Source organism: Furipterus horrens, unplaced genomic scaffold (genome assembly GCF_987537825.1).
Source record: "Furipterus horrens unplaced genomic scaffold, mFurHor1.1.pri manual_scaffold_1, whole genome shotgun sequence".
Classification (NCBI taxonomy): Eukaryota; Metazoa; Chordata; class Mammalia; order Chiroptera; family Furipteridae; genus Furipterus; species Furipterus horrens.
In genome coordinates this window covers 21,337,853-21,354,970 of record NW_028327171.1, presented here as the reverse complement: position 1 = coordinate 21,354,970, position 17,118 = coordinate 21,337,853, and positions in this window count along the sequence as shown.

The following is a 17,118-nucleotide window of genomic DNA, read 5'->3' as shown; positions in this document are numbered from 1 at the left end:
GCCTCAATCCGAAAGATGATGATTTGTTTTGTCTGAAATGGAATTCAGGCCTCAGTAGTTTTTTAAAGCTTCCGAGGTGATTGTAATGTGGAGTCAAGTCAGAGAATGACTCTTCCTAAGCAAATATATGGCCATGTTTAAATAGAGGAGCAAACTCTCAAACTTCAGGGTCTGTAAGAATACTCAGAGGGAATTCTGTGGCACCCTACTCAACGCTGATTAGGTAGGAGTCTGATTGTTGCTTCTACTTTAGATAATCCTCCATGAAAACAGGGACCTAAAATTTCCTTCAGCAGTTTCTGAAGACTTGTTTCTTTCCATCTTTATTTTTGTGTCATTTGGAGGGCCCAGCCTAACACATTTACCAATGACAGATAAAGCTAATACGACACGGCTTCAAAATTCTCAATGCTGTCAACCAGGAAGCTACATTCAGTTGAAAGTGACTGCTCTATGCACTTTATACATTATCCCCCTGTCCTAGTTCTCAAATACCAACTGCATTTTCTTCCCAGGATGACTTAATGGTCCATTGTGAGAGTCTTTATTTTTTGAAAGTAATCAATAGCTTTTTGAAATTAACATCTAACAAACGATAGTGAAAATCATAGACATAATTGTCATCGAGAAAAAAATAGGACAGTCATTTCTTCACACTTGAAAAGCAACATTACAATAATATTTTGCCATAGCTTTTTCAAGATAAAATCAATGAAGGAACGAAATGTGTCACTCTTTACAGAGAATGTGAATTCCTCAAGGTCAGGAAACAAAAAAAAAGGAGCTCATCTCTATGTCCTTGTATGCCATCACTGAGTTTAGCACGGCTCTGAAACTAGAATATACACTTACAAAGCCCACAGACTATCTTAGAAAACATTGTAGGACATAAGTGAAGAATCTTTCTTGGTGCTTTGGGCTGTTGCACAGATTCTGAGCTGACATGGGGCATAAAGTGCTTGCAAATAGCCTGCCAAAGTAGAAGGTCAAATATTTTCAAATTTTATAAAATCTTGTAAAGTTGTTAAATTCAAAGCTTTATTTTAGCCTATTATTTCAAAGAGTATATTTTCCACAAACTAAAATTCTAATTTTTGTAAGACAATGTTAATCACATGACCTTAAAATAAGGAAAATGACCAAAATAAAATTAAAGATTTTAAATACAAATAATTCTGCATTGTGTACACTAATTAATATTATGATAAAAAATGAAATATATCTGATTTTTCCCATTATGAAACATGCACCCAAATCCTGCATAAAATGTGAAGTCTTTTCAATTATAATCTACTTAACACAAAAGCACATCTAATTTATTAACTCTTAAATTATATATTATAAGAACAACCAAAAAAAAATTGTCTTCTCTTTATTGCTGGAAATTTTCCCATAGAAAGAAATGAAATGCAGAATGTTTTGAGAGTATCTAATTAAAAAATCATTCTCTAAAACTTCACTTAAGTAAAATGTAGAACAAAGAAATGTATTTATATAATTTCTACAATCTTCTTAAAATCTTGTCTGGAAAACATTTTCTGGTGCATTGCAAATTGGGAAATTCAGATGAATTTAGTTTGTATCATAATAACTAAATGAAAACAGTATTTCTGAAAAAGGTGATAGTGACTAAAACACTTGGCATCAAAATGTGGGAAAGAGTGTTTCAAAATTACCAGGATAGTACTGTATTATCAGCCCTGGCTGGTTTGGCTCAGTGGATTGAGCGTCGGCCTGCGAGCTAAGTGTCGCTGGTTCGATCTTCCAGTCAGGGCACATCAGAGAAGGAAAACTCTGATTCCAAAAAACCTCCGCTGCCTTGCGGCATACCTCTTCAGGGGAAAGGCTAAGGGAGTAAACCCCGACAGAAAATCCGGAGCCGGAGTCCCTAAGGCGGTTTGACGTTGTAGTCAACACCAGCAACTCCTGAGGCGCACCTGAAGCCAAGCTGTATTGACTCCGTCTTTCCCTTGGATCCCTCAGCTGCGAAGAGAGGGGGGGGTCTGCTCCATGGGCAACAGAAGACCCTCCATATCACCCTGCCCAGGCTCTGTAGCTTCAGCTTCACTGGAGAGGACACTCCAGCGTCATCGCAAGATGTCGATTCAACACGGGAGGAGACAGATACCGTGTCACTCCCGAGTCGGACTGCACAACCATTCTCAGCAGTGCAGATAGACACTTAAGAAGCTACACCATCGTCTCTCGAGACGGACGGCTGCCGACGACTGTAGTATCCCCTTATTATTGAGGATATGTTCCAAGACCCCCAGTGGATGCCTGAAGCCATGACTAGTCCCTAACCCTATACTGTTTTGTTTGTTTGTTTGTTTGTTTTTTAATGCATACATACCTTTTTACTTAAAGGAAACACTTTATGGCTTCTGTTTGGCCTATCTGAATTGCTAGCATCCATACTATTGAACTTTCAGGCCATTAGTAAGTAAAATAAGGTTTCCTGGAATGCAAGGACGTTGATACTGTGACAGTCATATAACTGAGACAGCTACTGAGTGATTAATAGCAGCAAGTGTATACAGCATGGATATGCTGGACAAGTGGATGATTCACATCTCAGGTGCAGTGGAGCAAAACAAGACAAGATTCATCATGGTACTCAGAATGGTACACACTTCATAACTTTCAAAATCTTCATTTCTGGAGTTTTTCACTTATAAGTTTCAGTTGACAATGGGTAACTGGAACTGCAGAAAACAAAACAGCAGATAAGGGGAGTACTACCGTATATGTTAGCCATGTTAATACTGGTTTGGGAGAGCAACAATGCAAAGGATTTATTCCCTGATTTAACAGATATTTATCAAATGACTACTAGAATTCAGGCACTGCATAATATGCTTAATAGCAAGAATTAAAAGCAAGGGTCTCTCTTCTCATGTAGCTCTTGGCCTACTAGAATATGCATATATCAATTAAATGATTACAAAATAAATATATAAATACAAGCCGCGCCTAGTTCTATGACAGTACATGGTGCTATAAAGGTTTGGGACTAATTGGTTCAGGAAACAAAGACTTCATAAAATCTAATAACAATATTTTTCAGTAAAAAGAAAGTTTAAGTTTATCAAAATCTCTCTGAATACATTACATTAACAGTAAGACTCATTGTAGTTTAATTAATAGAGAAAAAAGTTAAAATTTTTCAAATAACAGTCATGACAAACTGCAGTTAGCATATATTGATACAGAAATGCTACAAGCTCAGACATCTGCTGTTGAAGGGAATTCGTCTGAACTTGAGTCTCTTGGGCATATTAAAATTCAAGGAAAGAATTGCGAGCTTGATAAGAATGTGATGATGAAAAGTTAATAAGCTTCATCTTGGATGGGAACTCTTGAAGCAAAGGAGGAACATGACCATAAACTACTTTGTGTTAATTGTGATTATTATCTCAGCTGGTGCATTTCTAATTAATTCATATCTAATGAGTAAGATAAAGTTGGGTCAAATTATATGTTTCTGTTTTCCACAGTAGAAGCAGATATATAATACAAATAAAAATATCCAAGGTACTGACATCCATCATTATTTTTATAATAGTGGGCAGTTAAATTACTCATGAAATTTGTTAACATGAAATATATTAATTTATAACATTCTACTCTCCCCCAAGACGTCTTAAAACCTACAAAATATTGAGCTTTTTGGTTGTCAAATGGATAAAGGTATAAATTTAATATTAAAACTGCTCTTTTTACTTAAGATACTTCAAAATTTTATTTCTAGAATTCAAAGAAAATCTTTAAACAGTTTACATGATAATCTAAAGCATAATTATGTAAATTAATAAACTAAAACAATGCTAAAAGATATATATGGTGTAAGTATTTATTTCTTAACTACATCTTTAAAATACCTAGTGTTTTATTTCTTATCCCTCAAGGCAGTGAGCAAATATCTTGCTCACAAATAAAAAGCCATCTCTACATTGATTATTAAAAGAGCAAAAACAGGAACTCTTACAAAGCTACAAGAAAAAAATCAAACAAAACAAACCTCGTGAATTTTCAGAAGTTACCACCTGTGGCTAATAAAGTATAGCCAGAGCAGAATCTAGCATTCTTCACAAATACCTAAATCTCATTATTCATTTGAAGGCTTTGTTCCTTTTAGTTACTTCACTGCACTCGGAAATGCTGGGATTTTAATGTACATATATGCAATAAATTTATATATATTTTCTCAGTTATAAAGTATCAGACCAGTCCATGTAAAGTTATCAATTTAAATTATTGGCTTTATATGAATTTGCTTTAATATAAAGTTAACAAATAGGGTAAGATTATGTATTCAGTCTTTGGATTTTTCTATGCTGTAGTTCATAATCACATGAATATTTGTAGCCATATTTAAAGTTTAAAAATATGGGATAAACAACATACTAAAAATTCAACAAGACTGATAATATCCAAAGTTATTGATAATGTTCAAAGTTGTTGATAAGTTAGAATTAGTGAATAGAAAGCTTTCGAGTAAATGCAAGCTCACCTTTTCCAGTTCCTTAAATATCACAAAATAATTTTTAGTCATGCTAACTCTAATGTTGAAGTAGATACTGTATTCTGTATATTTGTCTTATTTATTTTTCTACTTACACTTGTAAACTTAGAAGAGTAAATGAGTGTTTTTTTGTGAATGACTCACATATCTAGGTTTTTGTCAGTTAGATGAAAATTAGTATACTTTCAAAATTACTGAGAAAAAAAAACTTTAAGTAAGTATACTAAGGGATCAACCATAAGTTGTCAATAAAGTCTGCTAAAAATTCAGGCTTGTGAGGTTTTGTGAGGATAAAAAATAAATACCACGGGCTAGATACCTATAAACCCTATTTTCCTAATGAGAAAGGAGGAAAGAAAACATCTTCCTCCAACCAGTGAAAAGCCTGTGAAGTTGTTTATATTTGAATTTATACCTAAGGACTAAATATTCGCTTCTACCTCTGTGTTTGTGTTTAATCACAAATTTCTAGGACTATCAAAATATGACTCATCAGTAGTATCAAGAAATAAAACATAATATGAAAAGAAATGAAACATTTTTGAGTTGGAATAAGAACTGAAATTAAACAGCTCACTTAACATGAGGCGGAATGAGTTAAAGGGAGCAATATCTAGAAATATTCTAGTATTGAAATTATATAATAAAGAAACCAACCACCATAAAAGCACATAAAGTATTTTAGATATTAGGACAGAAACATCATGTCGGTCCTAAATCATATGGCATTAAACATACTGCAAAACACATAGGAAATGTAGGTGAATTTTCATAGATTTAAATACTTTATTAAAATATTAGAAAGTTAAAATTAGCAAATAGAAAACTTGCAACTCAAAAAGTTTTAAAGGGCAAAAATAAATACAATAATACAATAGAATAAAGAAACTAAAGATAAAAATAAAAACTGATGGATGGAAAGCAAATAAAGAAGAGAATTCATAATGAATCCAAGAACTGGTTTTATAAAATAAAGAAATCTCATCAGAGCTAATTAAAAGAAAGAGAAGAATACACAAACAAATGAGAGATCATGAGAGTAAAGTAGAAGCGGAGTAGGCATATACCCAGATAAAGACAAGAATGAAAATCATGGCATTGCTGCATAAAATTCTGTTAAAAAATACTGGAAAATATTAATCAAATAGATGATTTTCTGATTCAAGAAAGACTATATCTGGAAAGAAACAACAGAATTGACTAAAACTTATTTTAGCTAATAGAAGAGTATAATTGAGTTGAAAAAATCTCCTACATATCAGTATTAACCCTTTTTGGAAATATAATGAAAACCTTCCTTTTTTAACATTAATAAAATATTTGAAATAGAATAAATAACATAAAGAATGAAAATTTATATAAAGAAAAAGACAGAAGTTTTCTGTGAAACAAAAAGCCTTTAAATAAGTAGAAAAACATACAATGTTTCTGCATGGGAAGACAATATTTATTTTCATTCTCTTCAAACTGGTAACAATCTTTAATGTAAGAAAGTAAATTGAAGTAAAACATTGAGAAACTTGAGCAAATAAGACTATAAAGTTCATCTGCAAAAGTAACAGCATCTAGGGAAATTTTATAAAAGTGAAGTTAAAAGATAAGAGTTATACTGTCATCTCTTTAAAACGCATTATAAACTATAATAGTTTAAGAATGTGGACCTCATGGATTTAAAAAAAAAACCCACAACTGAAAAGCCATATTTAAAATGGAACAGAAATTTCAGAAATAGGTCTAAGTAAATATAAAAAATTTAATATATCAAAGGTGGCAGTTTACACCAGTGGGAAATTATTCAATAATTGATACTGAGACAATTGGCTCACCGTTTAAGAAAACTAAAGTAAATCCCTATCTTATATTGTAAATCAAAATTAATTCCAGTGAGAACAAAGATTTTAAAAGTTAAAAATTAGCTGACACACGTGCCGCCGGGGTGAAGGGAGAAGACAGGGAAAAAAAAAAAAAGTTAAAAAATAAAGAAAGGTTAATATTTAACAACATACAGATTCAACATTCTTTATGTTAAAAACATGAAAATTTAAGCTAAAAGAAATTGATACATGGAAAAAATATTTTCAACAAATATACCAAATTTATTTGCATGTTATAATAATCTTAAAATGAAAAAAACCTCAAATAAACCACTTTAAATCATGATCAATATTCCAATACAAAAATGTTCCAAACACTTATGAGGTGTGTCTGAAAGAAGTCCAGGCATTGTTAATATAACAAGAATGGTTTGTGCCACATCAATGTAATCCAGCAGCTAAGGAGAGTGGACTGGAAAGCTCATGCGTGAACAATGATGACTTCACTGTACCAGTCAGTGGGAGCAGTAGACACCATTGAGTGAGCATGTGTACTGTGTGGCGGTTGCATTCAAAATGACTGAGCAAGTAGAGCAATGAATCTGCATCAAATTTTACGTTAAGCTGAAACATACCTCCGCGGAAACTATTCAGATGATTCAGAAGGCTTTCAGGGACAATGCAATGAGTGCAGCACAAGAAACAGTGTGGCACAAACACTTCAAAGATGGTCAAGAATCTGTTGAAAATGATCCACATTCTGGAAGGTCTGCTATAAGCAGAACACCTGAGAGAATAATATGTATGGGCTACAATAAAAAAAGATCTGTGTGAGGTCAAGGTGCCTACTTTGAAGGGGACTGAGGTGTCATTGTCATATTACATGGCTGGATACTGCCTGAACAGACCTCATATTTAGGAGATTTCAAAAAAAGGTAACACAAATTTTCAAAAACATGAAAAACCTAGTTGATTGCTTCTATCTTTGGGGAACGGATCCCCTGCTTTGTGCGATTTTGTTGTAGCCAGCAACAGTGAACCACGCATTCCTGACCACAATGTGTATCATGCAACCTGGGCTACTCCAACCAGACTCTTGCCCAGGAATCCTGATCCGGAGTGGATGGGTATAGGGATGAAGAGTAAATGAAGCCAAATCATTTGAAGGCAGCACCATAGGAGAAGAGAGTGCTCACAATTGCATGCCGCCCCTGAGGTACCCAGTGTCCTTTCAATAACCCCTTCTTTCCTTATTTAAGGCAGACAGAATCTGTTCCTTGAAATCAAACCCTTAGCAATACAAACTGTTGAATCCCTAGTGATCAAAGCAATATTAACTAAAACTATCATCTTTTTTTACCTCAAATTTTAGTAAATATTAAAACAATTGGTAATAGGCAAAGGGGTTTTTAGGGGTGAAAAAGAAAACAAAAATAAATTGTTCAGATACAATTTTTCTTTATATTCTGGTTTTTTTTAATGATTAAAAAAGCATAAAGGGGGGACATTTTAGTTTCTAATCTCACTTCTCAGCCTGAACACTATTTTCCCCATTAATTCTACAAGCATAACATAACATTAATATTTTTCAAAGCCTGACAAAGATAATGCATTCATTAGGTTTCTACAGAGAAGGGATGGCAAAGCAAGTTTCATCAACCTGAGATTTACAAAAATGTGAGCTGAGTTCAGGGAAATCAACAGAGGATAGTGCAATACCCAGGGCTAGCAACAGCTGGAAGCCATCACCTCCTGGCCTGAACAGGCCATAGAGGACGCGTTATGGAAATAGAGAGGAGCTCTTTGGAGCTGTGGCCTTCAACAAAGTGTCTCACCACTCTTCAGCTACTAAAACACTTCAGATTAGAAAGACAAATGTAAGATATAAAACATGAGATGGACTGAGGGTTGTTTGGAAAACTAAAATATATTATAAATGTATACTCCATTCTAAAAGTAGTTCACCATTTCTAAAAAGGTATGGTTTTCTAAAATCTGCACATATAATTTTTAATATTTTTTAATTTATAAAGTATAGTTAAATTTATAAAATTACAGTTAACATTTAATATTGTATGTTTCAGTTGTACAGAATATCAGTTAGACATTTATGTAACTTAAAAAGTTATCTCTCCAATATGTCTAATACCCCCTGACACCATACGTAATTATTACAATATTATTAACTGTATTCCCTGTGCTGTACTTTATATCCTTGTGACTATTTTCTAACTGCCAATTTGTACTTCTTAAGTATAAAATATATTTTTAATAAAAAATTAAAAGTATGTAAAATTTAGAAGGATGGGGTTTGTGGAGAAAAGTGCAAGCAAATGCCAAGAACAATTCTGATTTTAACTTTGTGTTCTGAAAACAATATCACAGGCCATAGATATTTTATTATAAGGATCCTTTATTTCACTGTCCCATTTTGTCAGTCTATGAAGACTAACTTGTGAAGGTAATGCCTGAGCTAAGATTGTAAAGTGAGAGTCAATTAATAAGTCAAAATTAATAAGTCCAACAGTATATTGGAGCTGATTAGTCTGGCTCATGAGAGTTGACTACTAAACTTTTAGGAATTTTGAAAACTGGTTAATAAATTCAGTCTTTGTTAACAATTAAATTATACAGGGGTAGATAAATAAATAATATAATAATTAATAAATAATAACACAAGAATAAACTTTGTGTAGTTATAACTGTAAACTTACTTTGGCTCACTCCCATATAAAATAATACCTAAATAAATTATATTATATAGAAAGGTAAAATATGTTCAAAACTCACCACTTCCCCATTATTACACTATGTTTTTTCTTTATCTGTACTCTTCAGGTTATTTACATCTAATGAATCTGTATGGTAGAAATACTGTATAATGGTGCTACTGCTTCTCTTCCCAACTTCCAAAGATGTCATCTCGGTAACTTGAAATTAGCTACAGTGAAAGGATTTATACCATGGGACATGATAACCTTTACACAGCAGAGAGTTGTTTTGTTTTTCTTAGAATCAGTTTTCATTTTTTTATTTAGTTTAATGTTTTAATGTGAAAACAAGGCCTTACATTAATCCTTTCACAAAAATAAAGCATCTTTGTGCTGTAAAAAGTAAGGGTTTTTGCCAAAGGTTATGTTCTTCCATCCTCATCTGCCTGTCAGCATCTTCTTTAACATTTTTTTTTTTTTTTTTGGAATGGGCACCTACATGCAGCTCACTGGCTGTCTGGTATGGTTACAGCCAAAATGTGTAACATGTCAAACAAGAACTCCACTGTTGTTTCATGTGCTTGAACACGCTGAGCTAGTCCTAGTATAGAATCAGTTCTTAAATGTTTACAGCCAACTTACTAGAAAAGTGAACAGTGGATTGGGAAAACAGAAACATAAATATTCTAAGCAAAGAGATCTGCATAATTGATGAAGAAGGTAGGGCAGGGGGGAGGTTATTAGTAGGAGTAGCAAACGTGGTAGCTAGTAGTGATAGTGGAGATAGAGGTAGCAGTGTGATGATGGTAGTGATGGTGTTGCCAGGGGAAACCAGGGTCTTCCATGGGATTGCAAAGAAAGCATTCCAAGAACCCACACATGGGAGATTATGGGGTGGCAAGGTTTATTTGGGTGGAAATAGAAGCTGTGCCATCTCCATCCACCCCGCCATGGTAAAATCTAACCGTGTCCTCAGCAAGGCTAGAACAATAGCTAGTGTCCAGAGTTTCTGCTTCATATTAAAGCTTGGTCTTCTGGAGCCCATGCAGTCTGTGACAGGCCCCTGTGACGGCTAGATCCATATGGCCGTAGGCAACCAGGCAAGAGAGAATGAACAGATGCATAGGGTGAGTGTGTGTGGGGGAGAGAGAGCGAGAGCGTGCTTGTTTTTTCCCCCTGGGATTATAGTAGCGTGGGTTTGGGATGAACCAGGTGCTTTTTCTGAAAAACAGTAAACTTTCCAAGCTTTTGCCAGTTTTTGATGGGCCCATACCTCCTAGTTAGACTGACAGGCCTATTTGTCAGGGATCTTACCCTGAGCCCCTCAACAATCTGGTACTGGAGGGTAGGATGGGAGGAGTGTTAATTCCCTTAGCAGAGAAATACTGTAATCCCTGGGGTGTGAAGCTGTAGCTTCCTGATGAGGCAAACAGGCTCATGCTCCCCAGTTTATTAAATTCAATGTCTAACTCCCCTTCCTCCTCTTTTTTATTAACAATTAACTAAGTACCTACAGTAACAATGGAAGCAGTTGCAGAACTATCTTTATTATTAAGTGCTAAAACTATATTAGATGCAGAAACCCATTCAAATCTCATAATAACCCTATATAGCAGATGATAATAATTATTTCCATTTCGCCAATGAGGGGACTGAGGACTCAAGAAGTTAATGAACTTGCCTATGGGCTCACAGTAGCCAAGCTGAGCTCTAATCCTGATTATATTGGACCACATAGTTTAAACTCTTAAATCACCACATACTGTGTTTTTGGTATGGTAGACTGAAGCATCAATTTAGGGGTGGAAAATGATGATAAATTGACTGCAGAGGTTTGCAAGGGTCAAAACATAAAGTACTTGCAGCAAAATGATAGTAATAATTACTCCAAGAGTCTATTACATGGTGAGTAATAAACTAAGAACTTAATTCACTTCTCCACATGATTCCTCACAATTAGCAGTTAGTAACTACTCTTTACTGTTTTATCAAAACATTATTGCTTTGATTAAAATGTGCATGTTTATTATAATGAAAACAAAAAGAGGAAAGTTAAAATATGCAAATACTCAATACTGAAATAATTATTTTAAATATCCAAACATCATTCTACATATGGCTGCACACATAAATACAAATGGCAGGTGATACATAGAGAGGGAATTTTGTTGAGTAACATTCTGAGTCTATATTTTTAACAAATTTTTATTTCATAATATTTTAGACTTATAGAAGAGTTGCAAAGATAGTATTCTCATATATCTCACACTACCTAGATGGTTTCACTGGTGGATTATACCAAAAACGTAAGGAAAAAATAATACCAATGCTCCAAAAACGTTTTCAGAAGATAGTCGCAGAGGGAATACTTCCTAACTCATTAATTGAGGTCAGCATTACCCTAATAATAAAACTAAATAAAGAAAGACATTACACAGGAAAGGGAAACTATAGATCAACATGTCTCATGAACATAAATGGAAAAATCCTTGTCAAAAGACTAGCAAATCAAATGAACACTACTGGTAAATCATTACTGTATAATAAGAATTTTACACCATAATGAAGTGAGATTTATTCTAGGTATATAAAGCTGGTCAAACATTTAAAATGTGATTCATCATATTAACAGGCTAAAGAAGAAAAATCATGACTGTATTAATTGACACAGGAAAAAAATTTGACAACATTCAATGCTCATTCATGTTACTTGCTAAACAGTAGTCCCTTCTAGGAATATATCACTATTTATCCATTTCTCTGTGAATGGAAATTTGAGTAGTTTTTGAATAAAGTTGATATGAATATTTATGTACAATTCTTTAATAAACATATGCTTTTGTTTATCTTGGGTAATTTTCTAAGAGTGAAATGGTTAGATCACATGATATGTGTATACTGAACTTCTAAAGATTCTTTTAAAGAAAATAGGTAGTGCCACTTTATATGGTATTGAATGTACTATTTCTATATTCCCATCAGCACTGTAGAGAGCTCCAGTTCCACCACATCCTAGCAAAGACCTGTTATGGTGAGTCTTTAATTTTAAGCTTTTCTTTAATGTGTAGTAAAATCTCACTGGGATTTTAATTTTTCATTTTCTTAAAGAAAAATAATGTTGAACCTATTTTATGTGTTTACTTAACATTCACACATCTTATTTTTGGAAGTGTATATTCAAATTATTTCCTCAATTATGGTTTGGATTGTTTTCTAATGATTGGGCTTTGAGAGTTCCTTACTTATTCTGGATATAAGTTCTTTATCAAATATATAACTTACAGATATTTTCTCCCAATCTGTAAATTGTCTTTTCATTCCATTAACAGTCATTCAAATAGCAGAAGTTTTCAATGAGGTCCAATTTATTAATTTGTTTTTTATGAACAGTAGTTTTCCTGTCATATCTAAGAATACCTTGTCTAAAAACTGAATTCATAGAGAGTTTCTTACTAGGTTTCCTTCTATAAATTTTATAACTTTAGGTTTTACATTTAGGACTATGATAAATTTTCAGTTAATTTTTGTATATGTTGTGAGTTTTGTTCAAAATTTTAGAGGTCTTTTTTTGTTTGTTTGTTTGTTTTGTTTTTGTTTTTTGCATATGGATATCCAATTATACTAGCACCATTTGTTGAAAAAAGTATGTTTTTTCCATTGCACAGTCTTTCTATACCTTTGTCAACTCTGCATTTTATACATATTCCTATACGTATTCTATTTTATCAATCTGTCTTGATACCGATATTACATTGTCTTAAATGCTGTTGCCTCATAATGAGCCTTAAAATTAGTTGGTGTGAGTCCTCCAATTTTTCTTTTTAAAGATGTCCTGGCTATTCTAGGTCATTTAGATTTCCCTAGAATTTTGGAATTATCTTGTCAATTTCTATAACAATGACAAAAAAAGGACCTGCTGAGATTTAGACTGGAATTGCATTGAATCTATAGATCAATTTGTGCAGAAGTGACATCTTAACAATACTAATACTCTACAAATCAGGTTGTCTCTCCATTTATTTAGCTTGTCTTATTTCTTACAGCCAACACTTCCCTAAGACAACAATTGACAACTGCTTCAGTCTGAAGCACTTTTGAAAGACAAGCTTTTGCTTCCACATTTATTTTCAGTTCATTTTAATCCTTGCTAACCATCCCCATTCTGTTCAACTTACTTAATTTTAGCTGTTTTAGTCTAAACCCTGGCTGGTTTGGCTCAGTGGATTGAGCGTCGGCCTGCGAGCTAAGTGTCGCTGGTTCGATCTTCCAGTCAGGGCACATCAGAGAAGGAAAACTCTGATTCCAAAAAACCTCCGCTGCCTTGCGGCATACCTCTTCAGGGGAAAGGCTAAGGGAGTAAACCCCGACAGAAAATCCGGAGCCGGAGTCCCTAAGGCGGTTTGACGTTGTAGTCAACACTGGCAACTCCTGCGGCGCACCTGAAGCCAAGCTGTATTGACTCCGTCTTTCCCTTGGATCCTTCAGCTGCGAAGAGAGGGGGGGTCTGCTGCATGGGCAACAGCAGACCCTCCATATCACCCTGCCCAGGCTCTGTAGCTTCAGCTTCACTGGAGAGGACACTCCAGCGTCATCGCAAGATGTCGATTCAACACGGGAGGAGACAGATACCGTGTCACTCCCGAGTCGGACTGCACAACCATTCTCGGCGGTGCAGATAGACTCTTAAGAAGCTACACCATCATCTCTCGAGGCTCTGTAGCTTCAGCTTCACTGGAGAGTGCAGATAGACTCTTAAGAAGCTACACCATCGTCTCTCGAGACGGACAGCTGCCGACGAGTCTAATCAAATTTCCTGGGCTTACCCTCTATGACTAGTCTCTTCAGATAAGTTTCCTTAGCTATTCACCCACAGCTGGCACTCTCTTATTATTTCTCATCTAATTATGAGATGTTCTCCGGAATTTTGTGGAGGGAACACTGCAAACAGATGAATGGTGAGAACACTCAGGTTTATAGTGCTTATGTATAAAAGCACTTTCAGGTGATGAGTCATGTCTGGACCACAGCTTCATTTCTAGGCTTCTCATGGTTTTCTCAGTGAATTTCAAGGCCAAAGTTCTTCAGGAATTAGATTAGTAATTAATGTTCCAGTCCCCTCCTTGGACTCGAGTGAACATGCGGAAGTTCTAAGGCTACATTGAATTAAACCAAATTTCTAGCAGTCCTATGAACCAGAAGCCACCCTGAGCCAAATGTATACTCTTCTGAATCACTTAATGCCTTTCAATCCTCAGTTCACTATGGTAATTGTGAAAACCAAAACTCAGTCACTCTTTATTAGTAGACTATTGATCTACTTTCTTTTTGATCAAATACATAGACTCTATGAGGATCTCTTATTTAGTAGTTGCATAAAAAAGTCTAGAAAACCATTGTCTGATCTCACAGAGAATTCTAGTTCTTTCACATTTCAAATCTCACTTTTCTTTCCCAGCTGGCTTCTACTTTAAAACTTGACCACTACTCTTTTGAAGCTTAAGTTTAAAGCTGGACCCATTTATTTCATTTTAGTTTGCTTGTATTTTAATATCCTTTAACTTTCTTGACCTTAGTGTTTATAATCTTATTTAAAGAAAATATGCATACATAATTTTTGCATGCAGAACATCATCATCACGACAAGTCAGTTCAGTTGCAAGATACTGAAAATCTATTCTTGTTTCCAAATATAATGTGATTTTATTGGACAGAAAATTTGAAATTTGAAAACAAATTTTTTATTGATCACTAATAGTCTTCATTTTTGCTGTCCAATGGGGGCATTCAGCCCTTTCATATGGTTTGGTTCAATTAAATAAAATTTTAAAGGGTTTACAAGATGGAGAAAAGACATTAATGTAAGCCATGATACTGTAAAAGTCCTAGAGGAAAACATGGGCATGAAAATTTCAGATATCTAATATAGCAATATTTTCACTAATATATCTCCTAAGGCAAAGGAAATAAAGGACAAAATAAACAAATGGAACTACATCAAACTAAGGAGTTTCTGCTCACAAAAGAAAACATCAGCAAGATGAAAAGGGAACCAACCATATTGGTAAATATATTTGCCAATAATACCTCAGACAAGGGACTGAGCTCAAAAATATATAAGAACTCGTATGACTCAACACCAAGAAGACAGACAACCCAATGTAAAAATGAGCAAAGGACCTGAACAAACACTTCTCCAAAGAGGACATACAGCGGGTCCATAGGCATATGAAAGAATGCGCAACATCACTAGCCATCAGAGAGATGCAAATAAAAACCACAATGAAATACCACTTCATACCAGTCAGAACGGCCATCATCAACAAATCAACAAACAACAAGTGCTGGCGAGGATGTGGAGAAACGGGAACCCTACTGCACTGTTGGTGGGAATGCAGACTGGTGCAGCCACTATGGAAAACAGTGTGGAATTTCCTCAAAAACTAAAAATGAAACTGCCTTTTGAACCAGCGATTCCACTGCTAAGATTATACCCAAAGAATCCGGAAACCCCAATTCAAAAGAACCTACGCACCCCCATGTTTATAGTAGTGCTATCTGCAAGAGCCAAGTGCTGAAAACAGCCTAAGTGCCCATCTGTAGATGAGTGGATCAAAAAAATGTGGTACATTTACACAATGGAATACTATGCAGCAGAAAGAAAGAAGGAACTCCTGCCATTTGCAACAACATGGGTGGAACTGGAGAGAATTATGCCTAGCGTAATAAGTCAGACAATAAAAGACAAATATCATACGATATCACTTAATACAGGAAACTAATGAAAAACACAGAGAAATGAGCAAAATAGAACCAGAGGCATGTAAACAAGGAGCAGACTAACAGTGACAAGGGGGGAGGTGGGTGGGAAAGCAGGGGATAAGAAGGGGGAGGGTCTAGTCAAGGAACTAGTATAAATGACCCACGGACATAGACAACAGGTTGGAGATTGATTGTGTGAGAAGGGGTGGAAAGGGTCGGGGGAAGCAATGGGGAAAATAGTGCGACTACTGTTATAGAAAAACAATAAATAAAAAAAGTATATTATACTAAAATAATATTAAAAACATTAAAAAATTTTAAGAGTTTTAATAAAAATACACAATATTCTATTCTTGCAGAATTTTTCATGTTGATAATCTGGAATGTTAGAATATCCTAAAATACAGTAAATATTCATGCATCTTTATTATGATAATACCAATTCATTATATAGATAATACTTAAATTTCAGATAATTGGCTAAATGATTAATAAAATACTTTCATATGTAACATTTAGACAAAAGTTTTACAGAATATCAGTTTTGCTGACACTTTGTGATTTTACGTTTCTATTAATAGTATGCGTTTTTATAATTGCATTATGTAATAAAAAATTACAGCAAAAAAATGAGTCTCTATACCTTGTATTTTACCTACAGTTGTGTGCAAAATGAAATCCTTAATAATAAATATAGTTCCTCAACCCAGCAGGAAGTAATCCTCTGTAAATAAAATAACCTTCATCTAATTGGTCATTATAATTATCTTTAAATGTGAAGGGAAACCTAAGAGAAGTAAATTGGTACTGGAGTGCTATAAGTACTTATGTGTCCCATCTCTGTGTTCCACTTATTTATGTGAAGAAGATAAAAAGTTCAAACAATTATTTAATTATAAGGAATTCTGAGTTCAATGAAACCTTTGAAAAAGTCTAGAATTTTTTCAATAAGGTAAAGATTACATTTCCTTTATTAATGTAAAAGTTTTGTGTGTTGTGTCTTCTTTCCTATTACAACAATGTCATTTTGTAGCTTCAAACATCAGGAAGAACAGACTCTGTGAATTAAACAAATAAGAATATAATAAAAAATAGTTCTCTGTGTCATGGTAAGACCAACAATAAGAATAGCTAAAAAAAATAAAAATAAATAAATAAATAAATAAACCACCAAGGCCCCAAGATTATAAGCTTCATAGAGATAGCAATCTTTGTTTCATACCCTGATGTGCACAAGCCCTACAAAATGGCAAATACTAGGTCCTCAGTGTTTATTGAATGAATAATCCTGATGCACTGTTCAAATCCT